Consider the following 22,209-nt stretch of genomic DNA (forward strand, 5'->3'; position numbering starts at 1 on the left):
CATCTTTATGACTCTCCATGGTGTTCTGCACATGGTAATTATGCAATAAATGCATACAAATTTATTTAAAGCTTTATGTGAAGCAGAAGCATCCCACTATCTTCTGACTATAATGATGGTACACTGTCTGAGACCATCCTCTTCTGCCTTCTTTTCCTTTAAAGGAATAATCCAGGGCTGAATCACACAAAGCAATGACAACTAGTTTTCCTAGATGTGTCTTCTATTGGCTTTTTTCCCTCAAATCACAAGCAAGGCTCCTTTGAAGAAGGCCCTGCCAGAGAAATGATAATGATCAGGCTGAGATTATAATAAGCATGCAGGCTTGGAACCCAGCACTGGTTACTGGCACTTACATGTTCACACCAGGCTCTGCCAAACCACATGTGCTCCAATACAAGGAGCTTCCTCTCAAACACAGGGCAGGCTCATCAGCTGCACGCAAGGAGAGCAGCTGCTTCAGGGCAAAGAGCCCTGAAGACAAGTAATAAACTCCCCTCTTCTTGGCATAGGCCATAGTCTAAAATGGATCAAAACTGATTCCACAAACACAGATAATGATCTAAAGTGAATGCACCTAGCCCCTCCCCATTATAAAAGGAGCCATTAATATATCGAAGTAGGCAAAGTTGAAATGGAAATTTTACTGTTGGTTCAATGGGTTTAGGCAGTATGTGGCCACAGTACTATAAATACAACATGATGATGTGGGCAAGTGGGTTTAAGAAATCTAGGCTTTTCCCTGATACTTTATTTTTGTCTCATCTTGTGCTAGTACAGCACATGGTATATTATATGTACCCAATGACTGTTGGATGGAACTGTCATATTATTAACTAGAATCTAAATCCTCATACTAAAAAAAGAGAATTGACAGCTTTAGAGAAGACAAATGCTTGCTGGTGAAAAATACTATAACTACATTCACACATAATTTAAAACAAGATTATTTTACAATCAAAATGGTATTGTTTCATCAAGTAAAAACAGGGAAGACGATTATATTTAATGTTCTCTTTTACCGCCTAGATCTGTTGGGAGTTTTACTGAGTTGCTCATAGGATGTTAGCAATGCTGTTTGAATACAGTTTAATCACATTAGAGTAACACATGCAGTGATAACCAATTCGCTAGGTAAGTGATTAATACAATAAGAGAAGAAATATTTATGTGGGCCTGGTTCTCATAATTTCTCTTTCCCTGTATAACTCACCATTGGCAACTCTTTTATGGTCCTCTAGGGTGACTTTCATGGAAAAGAAACACAAGTGACAAGATCTCACATGCCTTTGTGTCCAAAGAGTTATAAGCCTTGCTAAAAGTGTTAGTTAATAGTAGAAATACTATAATTTTGTAAAGAACTGATTTTGATATCAGCCTAAATTCTACCTCCTACTATCACATCTAAATACTGCCCTTGTACCCAACTTATTTATGCTCCGAGTTTGCCATATTTTAATATTTCTAATGCACTTACATTTTGAAATAACCATCTGTATAAACATTTTCTGTCATATTTACTACAGAGTAGGTGCTCAATAAATATTTTCTGAAAAAAATCAATGAACAAATGAGAATTTAATATTTTCAAATAATCAAAATGACCATATCAAAAGTTAAAAGCATGTTCTTCATTTCCAAGTGCATATTTCTTAGGTATCTTTGAGTATCAGCCCATCTCTCATTCCAGTGGAGCATTACTGTCCCATTTCTTAGCTTGGGGAGAAGGGGTAGGGGTGTGGGATGTTCAGGGACAGGAAAGAGTGGGTCTCAAGAAAGAGATACAGATTTGATTTTTACTATTTTTTGTAATAGAAAAGCAAAAGTTTGATATTTTGTTTTATAGACCACGGTAAACTTTTGATGACCTCAGCTAAAAGACTCATTTTCTTGACTCTTTTGGAGTAGCCAAGCAGAAGTCATTGTGTGTGTCTTCCAGGAATGGGCTTTGCAGTGGAATGACTCAGCTGAGAAAGAAGCCCTTTTACCCTTTCCATCTCCTCTTTCTTCCTCTTGCAGAGACTACAGATGAAATGGCTAGAACTCACTGAGGCAGTGTTAAGAATGGAAGCTACACAAAGACAAGGGAGAGGAGAGATAGGTGCCCGGTCCACTGATGGCATTGTGGGGCCACCATTCCAGCCCTGGATTGGTATCTCTGATAATTTTTTGAGAAAGACAAACACATTGTTTCTGCCATGATTATTTATGGCATTTTTCTATACTATTTATCCAAATATCTCCTAATCAGTACATCATTTAAAAAGCTATAGCTAAGTAATATCAAAATGATCAACTGAGTCGAAATTGCCAGGTTAAAATGGCTATATCTAAATAGTGTACATGTTTTACAAAGCTTTTACCTCCTTCACCATTTTAATGCTTGCAACATACCCCATAAATCAATTAGAGAAGATATGGGCACACCTAATTAACAGATGAGAATATAAGACTAAGGAGGTTAAGTCTCTTATCCAAAGTTTCTAGCTGGTAAATCAAAGTGCAAATCATCCGACTCAACCCAGGGCTGTTTCCAGTAGACAATGTTTGCCACTTGCTGAAATGTGTGTCAGTTTCAAGAATTCCCACATACGCATTTTAATGATATTCATGATCTATGTCCACATTTCCTCTTTGAGAATGAAATTTTAAGAGCTTAAGCATGTATAAGGAAGATGACACTAAAGTTTCTATTGTCACTAAATGATTTTTTAAAAAAATATTTCTATAAATTCTGAAACCTCTTCTGTAGAAAATATGTATAAAATACTACAGGCAAAAAACAAATTTTTTCCACTTTAGGTCACTGGGAAGTAGACCCAGTTGGAGTGGGGTTAATGTTGCAGCTAGGTGCCATGGTTCATACCTGTAATACTAGTGGTTTGGAAGGCTAAGGCAAATGGACCCTTTGTTCAAGACCAGGCCACGAGTTCACGACCAGCCTGGGCAACAAAGACAGGGAGACCTGTCTCTACAAAAAAATTTTTAAAAATTAGACAGTCCACCATTACTGAGGCAGTCCACCATTACCAAGGCAGTCTGCCATTACCGAGGCAGTGCACCATTACCAAAGCAGTCAGCCATTACCGAGGCAGTCTTCCATTACCATGGCAGTCTGCCATTACTGAGGCAGACCACCATTACTATACCTCTGAAAATAAAACCACAGGGAAGCTCACACAGCAGCTGGGCAGAGCCCATGGCAGCTCAGCAACACCTCTGCTGGCAGACTGTGACTAGGCTACCGCCTGGTTGGATAGGGCATCTCTGAAAAAAGGAAGCAGCATGTCAGGAACTTATAAATAAAGCCCCACCTTCCCAGGACAGAGCACCTGGAAAAAAGGCAGTTATGAGTTCCACTGCAGCAGACTTAAACATACCTGCCCAGCAGATCTGAATGAAACAACAGAGCTCCCAGCACAGCACTTGAACTCCTATAAGGGACAGATTGTGTCCTCAAGCACCTCCCCAATGCCTGTATATCCAAAGAGACACCTCATAAAGGAGAGCTCAGGCTGACATCTGACAGGTATCATTGTGGGACAAAGATAACAGAAGAAGAAACTGGCAGCAACCCTTACTGTTCTGCAGCTGCTGCAGGTGATTCCCAAGAAAGCAGGGTCTGGAGTGGACCTCCAGTAGTCCTACAGCAGGGGGCCCTGACTGTTAGAAGGAAAACTAAAAACCAGAAAGAAATAACTTCCACATCAACAAAAAGGGCATTCACTCAGAGACCCCATCATAAAGTCACCAACCACAAAAACCACAGGTAGGTAAATCTACAATGATGGGAAGAAACCAGTGCAAAGAGGATGAAAACACCCAAAACCAGAAAGTCTCTCCTCCTCCAAGGGATCACAACTCCTCACCAGCAAGAGAACAAAGGTGGATGGAGAATGAGTCTGATGCATTGACAGAAACAGGCTTCAGAAGGTGGGTAATAAGAAACTTCTCTGAGCTAAAAGAACAAGTTCTAACTCAATGCAAAGAAACTAAGAACCTTGAAAAAAGGTTTGATGAAATGCTAAAGAGAATAAACAGATTAGAGATAATATAAATGACTTGATGGAGCTGAAAAACACAACACAAGAACTTCGTGAAGCATACACAAGTTTCTATAGCCAAATCAACCAAGCAGAAGAATGGATATCAGAGATTGAAGATCAACTCAATGAAATAAAATGAGAAGGCAGTATTAGAGAAAAAGAGTGAAAAGAAATGAACAAAGCCTCCAAGAAATATGGGATTACATGAAAAGACCTAATCTACATTTGGTAGGTGTACCTGAATGTGATGGAGAGAATGAATCCAAGCTGGAAAACACTCTTGAGGATATTATCCAGAACTTCCCCAACCTAGCAAGGCAGGCCAACATTTAAGTCCAGGAAATACAGAGGACCCAACAAAGATATTCCTCACAAAGAGCAACCCCAAGGCACATAATTGTCAAATTTGCCAGGGTTGAAATGAGGGAAAAAATGCTAAGGGTAGGCAGAGAGAAAGGTTGGGTTAACCGCAAAGAGAAACCCATCAGACTTAAAGTGGATCTCTTGGCAGAAACCCTGCAAGCCAGAAGAGAGTGGGGGCCAATATTCAACATCCTTAAAGAAAAGAATTTCCAATCTAGAATTTCATATCCAGCCAAACTAAGCTTCATAAGCAAAGGAGAAATAAAATTCTTTATGAATAAGCAATGCTGAGAGATTTCATCACTACACGGCCTGCCTTAGAAGAGCTCCTCAAAAAAGCACTAAACATAGAAAGGAACAACCAGTACCACCCACTCCAAAAATGTACTAAATGGTAAAGAGCATCAACACAGTGAAGAAACTGCATCAACTAATGGGCAAAACTACCAGCTAGATCAAAATGGCAGGATCAAATTCACACATAATATTAATCTTAAATGTAAATGGGCTAAATGCTCCAATTAGAAGACACAGACTGGCAAATTAGATAAAAAGTCAAAACCCATCCATGTGTTCTAACCAGGAAATCCATCTAACATGCAAGGACACACACAGGCTCAAAATAAAGGGATGAAGGAAGATTTACCAAGCAAATGGAGAGTAAAAAAGGAGTTGCAATCCTAGTCTCTGATAAAATGGACTTTAAACCAACAAAGATCAAAAGAGACAAGGAAGGGCATTACATAATGGTAAAAGAATCAATGCAACAAGAAGAGCTAATGATCCTAAATATATACTCACCCAATACAGGAGCACCCAGATACATAAAGCAAGTATTAATGACCTTCAAAGAGACTTAGACTCCCACACAATAATAGTAGGAGACTTTAACCCTCCACTGTCAATACTAGACAGCCCAATGAAATAGAAAATTAACAAGCATATCCAGGACTTGAACTAAGATATGGACCAAGCAAACCTAATAGACATCTACAGAACTCTCCACCCCAAATCTACAGAATATATATTCTTCTCAGGACCACATCACACCTACTCTAAAATTGACCACATAATTGGAAGTAAATCACTCCTCAGCAAATGCCGAAGCATGGAAACCATAACAAACAGTCTCTCAGACCACAGTGCAATCAAATTAGAACTCAGGATTAAGAAACTAACTCATAAGAAACTAACTCAGAACCGCACAACTTCATGGAAACTGAACAACTGGCTCTTGAATGTGGACTAGATAAACAATGAAATGAAGGAAGAAATAAAGATGATGTTCTTTGAAACCAACAAGAATGAATACACAACGTAACAGAATCTCTGGGACACATTTAAAGCAGTGTTTAGAGGGAAATTTATAGCAATACATGCACACATGAGAAGCAAAGAAAGATCTAAAATCAACACCCTATCATCAAAATTGAAAAAGCTAGAGGAACAATTATCCAAAAAACTCAAAAGCTAGCAGAATACAAGAAATAACTAAGATCAGAGCAGAACTGAAGGAGATAGAGACACAAAAAACTCTTCAAAAAATCAGTAACTCCAGGAGGATTTAGTTTAATTTAAATCCAGGAGGATAAATCCAGGATTTGAAAAGATCAACAAAATGGACAACCATTAGCCAGATTAATAAAAAAGAAAAGAGAAAAGAATCAAATAGATGCAATAAGAAACAATACAATTCCTCAGAAATACAAACTACCATCAGATATTACTACAAACAACTCTATACACATAAACCAGTAAACCTGGAAGAAATTGATAAATTCCTGGACATTTGCACCCTCCCAAGCCTAAACCAGGAAGAAATTGAAACCCTGAATAGACCAATAACAAGGGCTGAAGTTGAGGCAGCAATTAATAGCCTACCAACCAAAAAAAGCCCAGGTTCAGATGGGTTCACAGCCGAATTCTACCAGATGTACAAAGAGGAGCTGATACCACTCCTTCTGAAACTATTCCAAACAATCAAAAAAGAGGCAATCCTTCCCAAATCATTTTATGAGACCAACATTATCTTGATACCAAAACCCAGCAGAGATCCAACAAGAAAAGAAAACGTCAGGCCAATATCCATGATGAATATACATGTAAAAATCTTCAATAAAATACTGGCAAACTGATTGCAACAGCACATCAAAAAGCTTATCCATTGCTATCAAGTAGGCTTCATCCCGGGGATGCAAGCCTGGTTCAACATACACAAGTTTATAAACGTAATCCACCACATAAACAGAACCAAAGACAAAGACCACATGGTTATCTCAATAGACACAAAGAAGGACTTTGACAAAATTCAACAGCCATTTATGCTAAAAAGTTCTCAGGAACCTAGGTATCGATGGAATGTATCTCAAAATAATAAAAGCTATTTATGACAAACCCACAGCCAATATCATACTGAATGGGCAAAAACTGGGAGTATTCCCTTTGAAATCTGCACTAGACAAGGATGCCCTCTCTCACCACTCCTATTCAATATAGTATTGGAAGTTCTAGCCAGAGCAATCAGTCAAGGAAAAGAAATAAAGGGTATTCAATTAGGAAAGGAGGAAGTCAAATTGTCTCTATTTGCAGACGACATGATGGTATATTTAGAAGACCCCATTGCCTCAGCCCAAACTCTCCTTAGGCTGATAAGCAACTTCAGCAAAGTCTCAGGATACAAAATCAATGTGCAGAAATCACAAGCATTCCTATACACCAATAACAGACTTAAAGAGAGCCAAATCAAGAACAAACTGCCATTCACAATTGCTCAAAGAGAATAAAATACCTCGGAATACAACTAACAAAGGATGCAAAGGACCTCTTCAAAGAGAACTACAAACCACTGCTCAAGGAAATAAGAGAGGACACAAACAGATGGAAAATCATTCCATGCTCATGGTTAGGAAGAATCGATATTGTGAAAATGGCCATACTACCCAAAGTAATTTATAGATTCAATGCTATCCCCATCAAGCTACCTATGACCTTCTTCACATAACTGGAGAAAAACACCTTAAACTTCATATGGAACCAAAAGAGAGCCCGTATAGCCAAGACAAACCTAAGCAAAAAAGAACAAAGCTGGAGGCATCATGCTACCTGACCTCAAACTATACTACAAGGCTACAGTAATCAAAACAGCATGGTACTGGTATCAAAACAGAGATATAGACCAGTAGAACAGAACAAAGACCTCAGAGGCAACACTTGACATCTACCACCATCTGATCTTTGACAAAGCTGACTAAAACAAGCAATGGGGAAAGGATTCCCTGTTTAATAAATGGTGTTGGGAAAACTGGCTAGCCATCTGCAGAAAACAGAAACTGGACCCCTTCCTGACACCTTACATTAAAATTAACTCCAGATGGATTAAAGACTTAAAAATAAGACCTAACACCATAAAACCCCCAGAAGAAAGCCTAAGCAAAACTATTCGGGACATAGGCATAAGCAAGGACTTCATGACTAAAACACCAAAAGCAATGACAGCAAAAGCATAAATAGACAAATGGGATCTAATTAAACTCTGGAGCTTCTGTACAGAAAAAGAAACAATCATTAGAGTAAACTGGCAACCAACAGAATGGGAAAAAAATTTTGCAATCTACCCATCTGACAAAGGGCTAATATCCAGACTCTACAAAGAACTAAAACAGATTTACAAGAAAAAAAAAAAAAAAGAAACCATTCAAAAGTGGGCAAAGGACATGAACAGACCTTTTCAAAAGAAGACATAGATGAGGTCAACAAACATGAAAAAATGCTCATCATCACTGGTCATTAGAGAAATGCAAATCAAAACCACATTGAAATACCGTCTCATGCCAGTTAGAATGGCGATCATTAAAAAATCTGGAGACAACAGATGCTGGAGAGGATGTGGAGAAATAGGAACACTTTTACACTGTTGGTGGGAGTGTAAATTAGTTCATCCATTGTGGTAGACTGGTGATTCCTCAAGGACCTAGAAATAGAAACTCCATTTGACCCAACAATCCCATTACTGGGTATATATCCAAAGAATTATAAATTGTTCTATTATAAAGACACACATACACATATGTTCACTGTGGCACTGTTTACAATAGCAAAAATCTGGAACCAACCGAAATGCCCATCAATGATAGACTGGACAAGGAAAATATGGCACATATACACCATGGAATACTATGCAGCCATAAAAAATGATAATTTTGTGCCCTTTGTAGGGACATGGATGAATCTGGGAATCATAATTCTCAGCAAACTGACACAAGAACAGAAAGTCAAACACCACATGTTCTCACTCACAGGTGGGTGTCAAACAATGAGAACACAAGGACACAGAGAGGGGAGCATCACACACTGGGTTTGCTTGGTGGGGATTAGGGGAGAAATGCCAGATACAGGTGATGGAGATGGAGGCAGCAAACCACATTGCCATGTATGTTCCTATGCAACAATCCTGCATGGTCTGCACATGTACCCCAGAACCTAAAGTACGATAATATATATATATAAAATAAAAATATAAAAATATCATTTATTTATTTATTTTTTTTATTTATTTCAAAAAAAAAGAAAAAATATCAGGCACAGTGGAATACTACTAGAGAGGCTGAGTCAGGAGAATCACTTGAGGTCAGGAGGTCAAAGTTGTAGCTGCAGTGAGCTGTGATCATGCCACTGCACAACCGGGTGATAAAGTGAGATTCTGTCTCTTACAAAACAAAAACAAAAACTGTCATCCAATGTAATTGACAACATAGGCCAAATAACTCGGATGTGAGATACAAGAATGTACATTAAGACAAGGTGAGGGTCTAGCTGCATACTGCCAATACCTGATACCACGACCAAAGAATTATACAATACTGCCAGCTTTGGAGCCATGTCTATATTTATTGTCAATTAATCAAACAGATTGTCATACAATTGATCCAATGCATTTAGGACCACCAGATTACATAACATTAATCAGTTAGAGTCACCTAATGAATCAAGATGTATTAATACTATAAAATCCATTTGTTGAAGAAAGATTTTTTTCATCTAAAAGGAAGAATTTTGCTGTAGATATGCCACAGATAATAGGTAAAATGAAAATTTCCTTAAGTGCATTAACATGTTCACTACTGCATGGATCAGTCAATTTAGAATAGAGGACAATTTTCTAACCTGTATAGAGCTGGGATTTGAGGATACACTTATGTTCCTACACTCTGGGTAGGTGACAGAAAAGAAAATTTACTTCTCTAACTTAAGAGATTTTGGAACATGTTGGCCACTAACTTTCTAAATCTCTTGACTGTGTACATTTTGGGACAAGGTCATTATTTTTCTGGAGACAAAGTAAATGGTAGGCAAAGACGATGGTCAATATTACATCAAAACCAATGTTTTGTCAAAGATAATTTTTTAAATGTAGAGATTCTTATCTGTAAGTAATACAGAATATTATTATTTGGAGATTTCATCTCATTTTAGAGATAACCTAGTAAAGAAAGAGAGCAATAATTTTGTAGGGTCTGCCTAGTCTTATCAGTACTGAAACTATAAATATCAAATGATTTCTTGGATACAGCTATCTAGGATGTTTCTAGACCTAGGCACACTGCCTGAGTCTAGACAAACTGTGAATATGCTCTGGGAACTTTCTGGACTGCTCTAAGATCTGGCTTCTCCCCACTGCAGTCCCTATGCCTGATGCCTCCACTTCTTATTATAAGGACACATTTAATGTTTCTGGGCTGTTCTGGATTCTGTCCTACATCAATGTCCTCACTCTTCTTTGTGTGGTTTTGGTATTATCTCATATGGCCTCTCAGGGAACCATATAATAATCCATAACTAAGAAGCTGACTTCTTTTTGCCTACTATATATATTTTGACAACCTAGACCTTTGATTATTATTTACCTTATGGATTTCAAGACATAAGATTTGCTCCTTTGCTTTGAAAGAACTGCCAAAAACTCAGCTAAGCCTCTCTCATCCCGATCTCATTCCCACTCACTATTCACTCATTCTTTAGGTATAATATTTTCCATGTTGATATCACATTCTCATAAATGGTTGGCATTTAAAATAGCAAGTATATATTGCATTTATAGGATTAAATTTTTTTCAACTGGAAAAATTTTTACCAAAATCAATGAAAACTGGTTTTGTTAGAAAAATGCTCACCAACACCATTTTCAGTCTTAAGTTACATTATTATACTACCAATTTTTCAGAAACTGCTTATATCTGTTAAGCTATTTAGCCTACAAGTAAGACAAAACCCAATTTAAAGTAACATCAATGACATGGTAATTTATTATCACAAGAATTATAAAAGGTAAGGTCACTCCAGAGTTGGTCTACTCAGCAAATCAATCTCATCATCAAGGAACCAGGTACTTTCCATAATTTTATTCTGCCAGCGTCCACTGTTGGCCTCTGTCCTCAGCATAGCAGCTACATAAAATAACAGTCCAAAAAAAGTGTCCTTTCACTGGGTCTTTTTATTTTTTGCAAGAAAAATCTCTCAGAGATATCAGTAGACTTCCCATCATCATCTTACACATCCATTTCTAAACAGATCACTAGAAAGAATTACCAGATTTTACCTGGAAGAATCAAAACTCATGACTCATGCCCAAATGCTTCCAAGAAGCCCAGCCTTTCTTGAAGCCTAGGGCTATTACCTGAAGTAGTCCATTACTAAGAAAAGTTAGGGATGATAACTCTTGCATTAGGTGGCAGGCGATGCTTAGACACCTGTGTTCCAGGTATGAAATAATTTACCCTTCAGGTTTACAGTCCCACTTTGTTGCCTTTCATCTTTTATAAAATTGTATTTCTCTTGATAGATACGTATTTGGTTCTATATGTGTGCATGTTTAAGTATATATACATACGTATATATATTTAAAGGTAGTATCTTTATATTTTCTTTATAAATATCTTTATAAGCTATAGGTATCTTTCTATGTGTAGTTAGAAAGACAGGTAAACATACACATGCATATATGGGAAGTTCCACCTACACATAGGTAGAAAGATATACATACATATATACACATAAACATACTCTATTCATAAATACATACACATTCCTTGCAACTTATAAAATATGAATTACAAATATGTACATTAGTTACCATGCACACATAAAAATTATGCCATCATATTTTATTATGATAATGCAGATGATGACTGTCTTTGTGAGGATGATGCTGAAAAGATCGAAGCATGAATAATATGCTTTATGTTAACCACATTTTAAAAATACTTTTTGATTTGAGACTTTGAGCAGATTCCATCTGATTTGGCCTTGAGGGGAGTTACTCTATTGTTCACTCCTGTAAGTTAATTTATTATTGGAATCCTCTAACCCAGTGGGAAAAACATTCAGTGGCTAAGGCAAGCTGATTTGCCCCAGAGTGAGAGACAAAGAAGTCTTTGAGCTCCTTAAGAAGGGATAGAAGCTCTGTTTGTTTTAGAACTTGAAAACATTTATTTTTAGTTTAGGTTAGCCATACAGAATGCTTCCTGTCATCACTAATTAAGGGGCATATTCAGGGGCTCTCATCCTTTAAGGATTACCAGAGGAAGAATAAATGGGAATCGATTTTTCAAAATCATCAAGTATAATATTTAATAAGTATTCTTCTAAAGCTTTAAGGTTACATTTTCTGTCCTAAGTTTTAGAGGGGGATAAAGGAAGGTTTTGCGCTAGTGAAAAACATTTGAATTTGTCAGAAGTAGGAGTGTTGAGAGAGAAAACATAAACACATTTCTGCTTATATAGTAAATCCCTAAAAATAAGTAGGTATGTTTGTAAAGATATTATTTAAAAATGAGATATCATTTTTTCCACAGAAAGTTGGAAATTATGGTTAATCTCCAGTTTAGCCCAGTGAATTATAAAAAGAATGCCACTGATGGCTGGTTTGTTCAATTCTTGGTATTGGAAAATTCACATTGAGCTGTAATATTTAATGGGAATTGTTCCAGTATGCTAGACTCTGCTGATACTCTGCTGTATTGTAGCAGCAGAAAAAGAGAGCAAGAATTGCCCTATTTTTCAAAGGTGGTTGCTCCTGGGATAGTGTCAGTATAGTATTTGTTCCTGAGGTGGATGGGAAGAGTAAAAACTGTATTAACAAAGAGCACAGCCAGAGAGTCATCCAATGTTGTTGTCCCATTGGAATGTAAGCCACCCCTTGGTTACAGGTCCATTTATTTGGCAGTCAGCCATTTATCAAGTTATGTCTTATTTCTCGAATGTCAGCCTCAGAGTAAACACTGTGCCAGGCTCTGAGGAAACAACGAAAACCAAAAGACAGACATGGTCTTTTCTATCTAGGAGCTTACACACTAATTTGTGGTGTTGGGATGAGCAAACAATCAAATAATCACATATGAATATGCGGTTGAGATGGACCCTAGGAGATACATGGTCTATTAAACAACAGAATTACACATTTACAGAATGATGCAGGAGATTCTTACCCTGAAAACTACAGAAGACTTTTCTGAAAAAAAAAAAAAAAAAAAAAAAAAAAGACTTCTCCTAAAGGGTGTGTTAGAGGTAATCAGGAAAGAATTGGGATAAGCCAGTAGAGAGCTGAGAAAAGACCAGAGGGGCAAGGGCTAAGAGAGGGAGGGAGTGGTATTAAAAGTGACCTGAGAGGTAGATTGGGCACCAGACTTTAAGTGCCTTACAGGTCATGTGAAACATTTTGGTCTTTAGCCTGAGTATTAGAAAATCATTGATTTTTTTTAATAGATAGAAAAACATGATCTTTTTTTTTTTGTAAGTATCAATTGTACATAGAGAAAGGAATGAAAGGGAATCAGAGTTGGGAAGCTATTATGGTGACCAAGGGTATTGGAAATAGCTCGGTAAAGAGAAGTGGTTCTCAAACTTCAGCGTGCATCGGAATCACCTGGATGACTCATTAGATCACAGATTGCTGGGTCCCAGACTCAGAGGCGTGATCTCAGTAGGTCTGGAATGAAGAACAAACATTTGTATTTCTAACAAGTTTCCAAGTGATGTTAAAATTGCTGGTCTGACTGCACTTTGAAGCCCACTGGTCAAGAGTAATGACGGTAGAAAGGAGGTGAGAGAAGGGGACAGATTATTTGCATATTCTCATTTCAATGCACAGGAAAGTCTCCTCAGTAAAATGATTTAAAATTTTCCCTTGAATACTTACTTTGTTCTTTGAAATTTTGAGGAAAAATGAAATCTAATATAACTTAACATTTTATGATTTCTGGCTTGACACTGATCTCATGGTACAGTTTTTATAAGATTAAAATGATTAGCTGTGTTTTCTTATTCTAGGCAATGTTTTAATCACAAAATAAAATAAAACATGTTTCACTTGAGTTGATTTGGAAATTTGCCACATCAGCTATAATGCATTTATATTTTTAAAATAAATATGTTTGCATAAGACCCACACAATACTTGCTTTGCAGCAGTAGTAAGACACCTGTGAAGGACCCATTTTTCCATTTTTTTGTTACCCAGGCTGGAGTACAATGGCATGAACACGGCTCACTGCAGCCTTCTGGGTGCAAGCAACCTTCCACCCTTCGGCCCCCAAGTAGCTGGGACTAACTACAGGTGTATACTGCCATACCAGGCTAATTTGTTTTACTTTCTTTTTTGTTGAGACAACTCACTATGTTGCCCAGACTGGTCTTGAACTCCTAGTCTCAAGCGATTCTCCCACCTCAGCCTCCCAAAGTTCTGGGATTGTAGGTGAAACCACTGTGCCTGGCACCATTTTTCGGTTTTTAATTTTCTTATCGGTCATAACTAATATGTGACCCACATGCACATGCCTAGTGAGCAGTATGTATCCCATGGACTCACACATAAATTCAGTAGTACCTGGACTGGTCCAGAATCTGTTCAGTGAGATGAATACAATGATCACATATTTGAATGTTGTTGCAATATCAACTTTCTACAAAAGTTTCTAAATGCATATATTTAATTTCTCAATTAACTTGTGTATCAGTAACCTACCATTTGTGGCCTGGCAGCACAACCTTACAGAAAATATAATTATATTTTTTCCTGAAAATTATTAGTCAAAGGAGATCTTCACAATGGACAAAGTTCTGCTGAATTCCATAAATCAAAATCAGCTTCACTAGTGTTTATTTTGCAAAAACCAAAATGGTAGCACAAAGCTAGGAATATGATAGATAATCAAGATTTGCTTTATTTTATTGGACATAGCTTTTAAAGAAAGATCACAAGATTTCAGTAATTAACTTGTAGTGACTTCGTTTTATCCTAGCAATCTTATAATCTTCAAAAATTTGAATAAAATGTAGCCTACACTCTAGGGTTTGGTTTTAAGTAAAATTTCTAGATTGTCCTAATTTTTTTCTATGTCCTTGAAATAACTATCTAGTTAACGCTTAACTCTGTGATTTTTTTGGTATTTAACATGTTTAGGAACAAAGCAAATGTTCCTGGTATCTGCCTAAGCAGGCTGGAAAACTCTCAGAACACGAGATTTAGTGCTTTGCCCTCTAACTCATTTGACTGTCTGAAATGTTTTATCATAATAACAATATTAAAACCCTAGAAATTTCTTGAAACAATTAAAACATTTTATTTTTTCTAAATGTTGAAGTACTATACAATTCACTTCTACATCAGAATCCTTAAATATCTTGGTATATTTATGAAAGAGGAAAACAATCTTTCTACTTTTCATAACTCACAATGATATGGGTGTCAGTACTGTATTCTACATTAGTGTATTTGCTGAGTAGAGATAATAATTTAGACCTGAAATAAATCATTCATTTCTAGAGATTCATAAGATTTGAACTGCATTTCAGATTAAGCAGTAATTATCTCTCTGATGTGATAGAAAGATGTACTAGTGGTTAAATAGCCACAATTCCTGGTTCCACTTCTGAGAAGATGAAGCTGATGCACTTGTTCCTATTTCCCCCACGAATTAAACTAAAACCCTAGACCTCACATGTAAAACCAGCACCAAATGATTCTAAAAGATGAGAAGAAGGTAGATTGGCTATGAACCCTGGAACCTAAGGAATGATATGATGCTGAGTTCCCTAGATGTTATACCCAAGACTTGCAGTTAAAGAAGCTAGCAGGCTGGGCACAGTGACTCACACCTGTAATCCTTGCATTTTGGGAGGCCAAGGTGGGTGGAGCACATGAGTTCAGGAGTTCAAGACCAGCCTGGCCAACATGGTGAAACCCCATCTCTACCAAAAATAAAAAAAATTAGTGGAGGGGTGGCGGGCACCTGTAATCCCAGCTACTTGGGAGGCTGAGGCAGGGGAACCACTTGAATCTGGGAGGCGGAGGTTGCAGTGAGAAAAGATCACTCCATTGCATTCCAGCCTGGGCAACAAGAGCAAAACTCCATCTCAAAAAAAAAAAAGCTAACAAGCTGGACTTACTGATAGATATGGAAGAAAAAAAAAAAGTACCTTCTCTCTGTAGGAAAAGGATCAGGAAAAAGGTAGTCTAAGACCAAATAAAAATAAAAACAAAAACAAATATTTAGACAATGACTACTTTATTCCCGCCTACACCACAGGGGGAAGGAATAAAAAAAACCTATAGCCCCACCCATGCTCACACCCACACCAGCAAATACTGGGGAAGAGACCAAAGTGCCTAGGCTTCTACCCATGGTCTATGGTGAGGTGCCTGAATCTCCCTCCACTGGGATGGTGTCAGACAATGCTAAGTGTAGAGTCAGAACTTTAGCAAGTTGCCCCAGCAATAAAGAGGCCATTTCTCCAAATCCACCACTACAGTTGGAAATTTCAACACTCTAGTCTCAACAACTGATATTAATAGAACAACTATACAGAAAATCAGCAAAAGTGTAGATTACAACACTGACAACAAAATGAATCTAACAGCCATTTATAGAACACAACTTAACAACAGAAGAACATATCTTCTTTTTAGGCACCAATGGAAAGTTACCAGGTCATAAGAACTAAAACTGTAGAGAGCATACTTTCTGATAACAAGGAAATGCACCATGCCTCCCCCCGCTGCCAGAGAGGTATGAGTAAAAGCCTAGCGAGGAGCCAGCAATTCCACTCTGACCCAGGAGTAACATGGATTCTTCATTTCTCAGGTATCAGTGTAGACTGAGGGGGATACCTGAACTTCTTCCCCAATAAGACAGTGACGAGGTACCCCTATCTTTGTCCTGCTGCAGTAAGGTTAGAATAAATCAGCTAAAACAGAAGGTTTAAGTAAATTCCATACTCTTATAACATAATATCCCAAATACTCAGGTCTCTATAGAGAATCATTCATCCCACAAAGAACAAGGAAGATCTCAAACTGAGTGAAAAAAGACAATCAATAGATGGCAACATCTAAATGACAGATATTAAAATTAGTTGACAAAGATGACAAGGAGGCCATCATAAAATGCTTCAATAAGCAATTACAAACACGTTTGAAACAAACAGAAAAACAGAAAGTCTCTGACATAGAAAATCTCAGTCAAAATGAAAGATATAAAGGAGAACCGAATGAACATTTTAGAACTCAGAAACTACAATAACTGAAATGATCAATTATTATTTTTAAAACTCAATGAAAGTGCTCAACAGCAAAATGGAGGAGTTACAGGAAATAATATGGAAATTGAAAGATGGAACAATAGAAGTCACCCAATTTCAGCAACGGATATAAATAGACTGAAAAAAAAAAAGAACAGAGACTCAGGGACCTGGAGGATTATAACAAAAAAAAAAGAACCATTTCGGCCATTGAAGTCCTTGAAACAAATGAGAACAAAAGGGGAGCTGAAGAACTGATCAGAGTAATATAAAATCAAAGTAAAAAACATTCCAATTTGGCCAAAGACATAAACATACAGATTGAAGCTGAGTGAATAAAAAACATGATAAATCCAGAGAAATTTATGCTAAGACACAGCCTAGTCAAACTTTGGAAAACTAAAGAAAAAGAACAACTTTTATGGAAAGAAGAAATAACACATTACCTATATGGGCAAATATTTGAATAAGAGCAAATTTCTCAGCAGAAACCATAAAGCCAGAAAAAAGTGTCAGTACCAGTTTCAAGTGCTGAAAGGAAAAAAACTATCAACCTAGGATCCTATATTTAATTAGTAAAAATATATGTCAGGAATGAAAGGAAAATCACCATAGTTTGAAATGAAGAAAAGCAAAGAGAATTTGTTGCTGAAAATCTTAATCTACAAGAATGACTAAACAAATTTCTATAAACAGAAATTAAAACAGAATAAAATAGAATCTTGGAATATCAGGAAGGAAGACAGAACACAGTGAGAAACAATACACAAAAAATATAGGTAACACATTAAACTATATTTGATGGTTGAAGCAATTTAAAAAGTATAGCAGTGTTTTGATATGGTTCAATATGTATGTAGGGAAAATATTTAAGACAATTATGAAGGGGGGAAAGTGAAGGAATATAAAGTGAAGCAAGGTTTCTGAACTTCACTCAAACCGGTAAAATTATACTACCATTAGATTGTGGTAAGTTTTGTATGTATGATACAAATACATACTAAAGCAACCACTAAAAAATTATACAATGAAATAAACTCAAAAAATATATATAAATAAGTTAGAATGTAACTATTTTTTAAAAGTTTAAGAGCCCAGCACAGTAGCTCATGCCTGTAATCCCAGATACTTAGGAGGCTGAGGTGGGAAAATCATTTGAGGCCAGGAGTTTAAGATGAGCCTGTACAATGTTAAATGACCCCATCTTTCAAAAAAAATTTTAAAGTTAGACAGCAGCAGTGGTGCAGCATAGCTACTCAGGAGGCTTCGGTTGGAAGGGTGGCTTGAGCCTAGGAATTCAAGGTTACAAAGAACTATGATCATGCCACTGGAAAGACAAAGACTGGAAAAGCAGATTTATAAATATCACCCAAATACAGTTTCTACAGGAATCTCACTTCAAATATTCATAAAAATGGCCAGGTGCGGTGGCTCACGCCTATAATCCTCAGCACTTTGGGAGGCCAAGGCGGGTGGATCATGAGGGCAAGAGATCAAGACCATCCTGGTCAACAAGGTGAAACCCCGTCTCTACTAAAAATACAAAACTTAGCTGGGCATGGTGGTGCGTGCCTTTTGTCCCAGCTACTCGGGAGGCTGAGGCAGGAGAATTGCTTGAACCCAGGAGGCGGAGGTTGCGGTGAGCCGAGATCGTGCCATTGCACTCCAGTCTGGGTAACAACAGTGAAACGCCATCTCAAAAAAAAAAAAAAAAAAAAAAATTCATACAACAATGCAACCAGATTAAAGTAAAAAGATAAAGAAGACATATTATGGAAATATTAATAACAAAGAGTGGCAGTAGCTTCTATTATAATAATAGATTAAGTACACTTCAGAGAAAATAAAAGAATCAGAGTGAGACAGCGTATAATGACAAAAGGGTCAATCTACCAGGAAGACATAGCAACTATAAAAGTATGTGTATCAAACAATATGCAAAAGGTATGAAATGTAAAGCAATATAACTAAAAGGAAAACTGTCTAAATCCACAACTAAAGTTGGAAATTTCAACATCCCTATCTCAACAACTGATAGAACAACTAGACAGAATATCAGTTTCAGGAGTATAGAAAATTAAAACTCTTAACTAAATGAATCTAAGGTAGGCAGGACTAAGAGGGAAATTTATAGCAACAGATGTATAGATAGCACTTAGATTAAGACAGAAACAATGCCTCAAATCAATAATTTGAGCTTGTACTTCAAGAATCTGGAAAAAGAAGGCCAATGTAAATCTAAAGTAAACACAAGGAAATAAAGATAATATAGAGATAATAATAAAGATAATATAATAATAATAATAAAGATAATATAGAGATAATATTATATAAAGATAATAATAATAAAGATAAGAGCAGAAAAGCAATAGAATTGAAAACAGAAAAAAAGTGGAGAAAAATCGATGAAACAAAAAGCTGTTTCTCTGATGGATCAATAAGATCGACAAACTTCTAGCAAGATTGACAAGAGAGGAAAAAGATGATTCCAATTGCCAACATCAGGAGTAAAACAGACACTGAAGACATCAAAAGGATAGTAAGTGAATACTACAAACATCTCTGCATAACTAAATTCGATAACTTAGAAGAAATTTTACCATGCCTCAGAAAAAAAACAGAAAATGATTGCAATTTATCCAATAGGAAATAGAAAATTTGAACAGACATTTAAACATTAAGTAAATTGAATTCATAATCTAAAAACTCATCTCTAATCCAAATTAATATCAAAGCCAAATAGTTTCTCTGGAGAATTCCGCCAAATTTTAATGAAAATTTAACACCAATTCTAGACAATCTCTTGAAGGGAAGAAAACAGAACACTTCATAATTCATTGCATGAAGTTTATATTATCGTGATATCAAAACTAGACAAAGACAGTACCAAACAAAACAAAAGAAAGCTTCAGACCAATATCCCTCAAGAATATAGATGCAAAAACCTTTAAAAAATATTAGCAAATAGAATTTGTTATACATCATGACCAAGTGGGTTTAAGACTAATTTAACAGTTGAAAATAAATTAATATAACCCATCATATGAACACTCTAAAGAAGAAAGAGCATATGATCATATATTCTATGAAGAAAAAGATTTCGGAAAAATTCAACATGCATTTATAATTTTTTTAAAAGTTACCAAAAGTTTATTTTTATATAGTGAAATTTTTTAATACATCATCTTTTAATACATTTCATGTCTATTTAGTGGCTTCCAGGGAGTTTTTTGTAGGATTGAAATTTATTTTTATTTGATTGCGATAGGAATACTTAACATGAGATCTACCTTTTTAACAGATTTTTCAGGGTACAATTCAATATTGTTAACAGTGTACAATACAACATAGGTACAACGTTGTATAGCAGATCCCTAGAAATTACTCATCTTGCATTACTGAAATTTGATGCCCTTGATTAGCACCTCCCCATTTTCCCCTCCCTCCTGCCTCTGGCAACCGGATTTGCTTTTGTTCCAATAAATTTGACTGTTTTAGTATACCTCATTATAGGTGGAATCATGCAGTCTTTGTTCTGTGACAAGCTTTTCAGTTAGCACAATGTCCATCAGGCTTAACCATGTTGTTACATATTACAGGATTTTCTTTTTTCTTTGAAGACTAACTAATAATCAGTTGTACATATATACCACATTTTCTTTATCCATTCATCTGTCAACAGATATTTGGGTTGTTTCTACATCGTGGTTATTGTGACCAGTGCTGCACTGAACATGGGACTGCAAATATCTCTTCAAGATCCTGATTTCAGTTCTTTCAGATAAGCACTCATATGTGGTATTGCTGGGTAGTTCTATTTTTAGGTTTTTGTTTGTTTGTTTGTTTGTTTGAGACAGGGTCTCCTCTTTCACCCAGGCTGGAGTGCAATAGTGCTCCACTGCAGCCACTACTTCATGGGCTCAAGTGATTTTCCTGCCTCAGCCTCCAAGTATCTGGGACTAAAGGAAGCAGGTACCTCAATGTCTGGTTAATTTTTGTATTTTTAGTAGGACAAGGTCTCACTATGTGGCCCGGGCTGATCTCAAACTCTTGAGTTCAAGCATTCTTCTCACCTCGGTTTCCCAAAGTACTGAGATTACAGGCATGAGCCACTGCACCTGGCTGATTCTAATTTTTTGAGGAACCTTCATAATATTTTTCAGAGTGGCTGTACTATTTTGCATTCTCACTAGAAGTGGGCAAGTGTTCCAGTTTCTTCACATCCTCACCAACATCTTGTTTTCTTAAAGTAATAGCCTAACAAGTTTAAGGTGATAGCTCATTATGGTTTTGGTTTGCATTTTCTTGATGATTAATGACATTGAACACCTTTTCGTTTACCTGTCAACCCAAGCATATGTTCTAGAAGTCTGTCTTAGAATCAACTCCTGATTATCTTTGGAAAATATTTAATCTTGAAATACCTGCTCCGGTTTATTACAGGAGCTAATCTCCCCAACTATCGGTTAGATAAATCATTGCTAAGCAGCCCTCAAAAAGAAAAACACTTTAGAAGTAATGCTAAAATAATCATTATCTAATTTAATAAATAATTTTATAGACTGTACCTTATTTGCGTGTATGCTTTTTCCTTCATTAACTAAAAATTAAGGGGCTTACTGGAGATACGGAGAGGACAGTTCTGAAAGCCTCCCTCAAGAGTTTAGGGAAATTCTCAGACTGGGAGCTAGTTTAGCTCCCAAAGCAAGTATTTGTAACAAATAAAAGTTCTTCAAGATTTCTCCTAGTTCTCTGGTATTCTGAAATTTTGAGTTGAATATTTTACAATAACTACACAAATTTGTAATACTGTATTGATGACTTATGGAGAATCTCACTTGTTAGTAATTAATCTGTTTCTACCCCAACTGAATGTACTGCAGTTCAATTCAGACACTGATTACTCAGAGTTAGTGCAATGCCAAAAGTTGGCCAGACATGGTGGTTCATGCCTGCAATCCCAGTGCTTGGGAGGCCAAGATGCGTGGATCACTTGAGCCAGGAGTTTGAGACCAGTCTGGGCAACATAGCAAAACCATATCTCTACAAAAAATACAAAACTTAAGCAAGTATAGTGGTGCACACCTGTACTCCCAGCTACGTGGAAGGCTAAGGTGGGAGGATTGCTTGAGCTTGCTTGAGGCAGAGGTTGCAGTGAGCTGAGATCACACAACTGCCCCCCAGTCTGAGCATCAGATAGGGACCCTGTCTCCAAAAAAGAAAAAAAA

General features: G+C 36.7%; 1 pseudogene; it reads left to right on the forward strand.

Annotated features, from left to right (window-relative positions):
• The first annotated feature begins 317 nt into the window (after positions 1-317).
• LOC118143567 (bromodomain and WD repeat-containing protein 1-like) overlaps positions 318-22,209 on the forward strand; it is a 74,438-nt pseudogene continuing 52,546 nt past the window's right edge.

Source organism: Callithrix jacchus, chromosome 11 (assembly GCF_049354715.1).
Source record: "Callithrix jacchus isolate 240 chromosome 11, calJac240_pri, whole genome shotgun sequence".
Classification (NCBI taxonomy): Eukaryota; Metazoa; Chordata; class Mammalia; order Primates; family Cebidae; genus Callithrix; species Callithrix jacchus.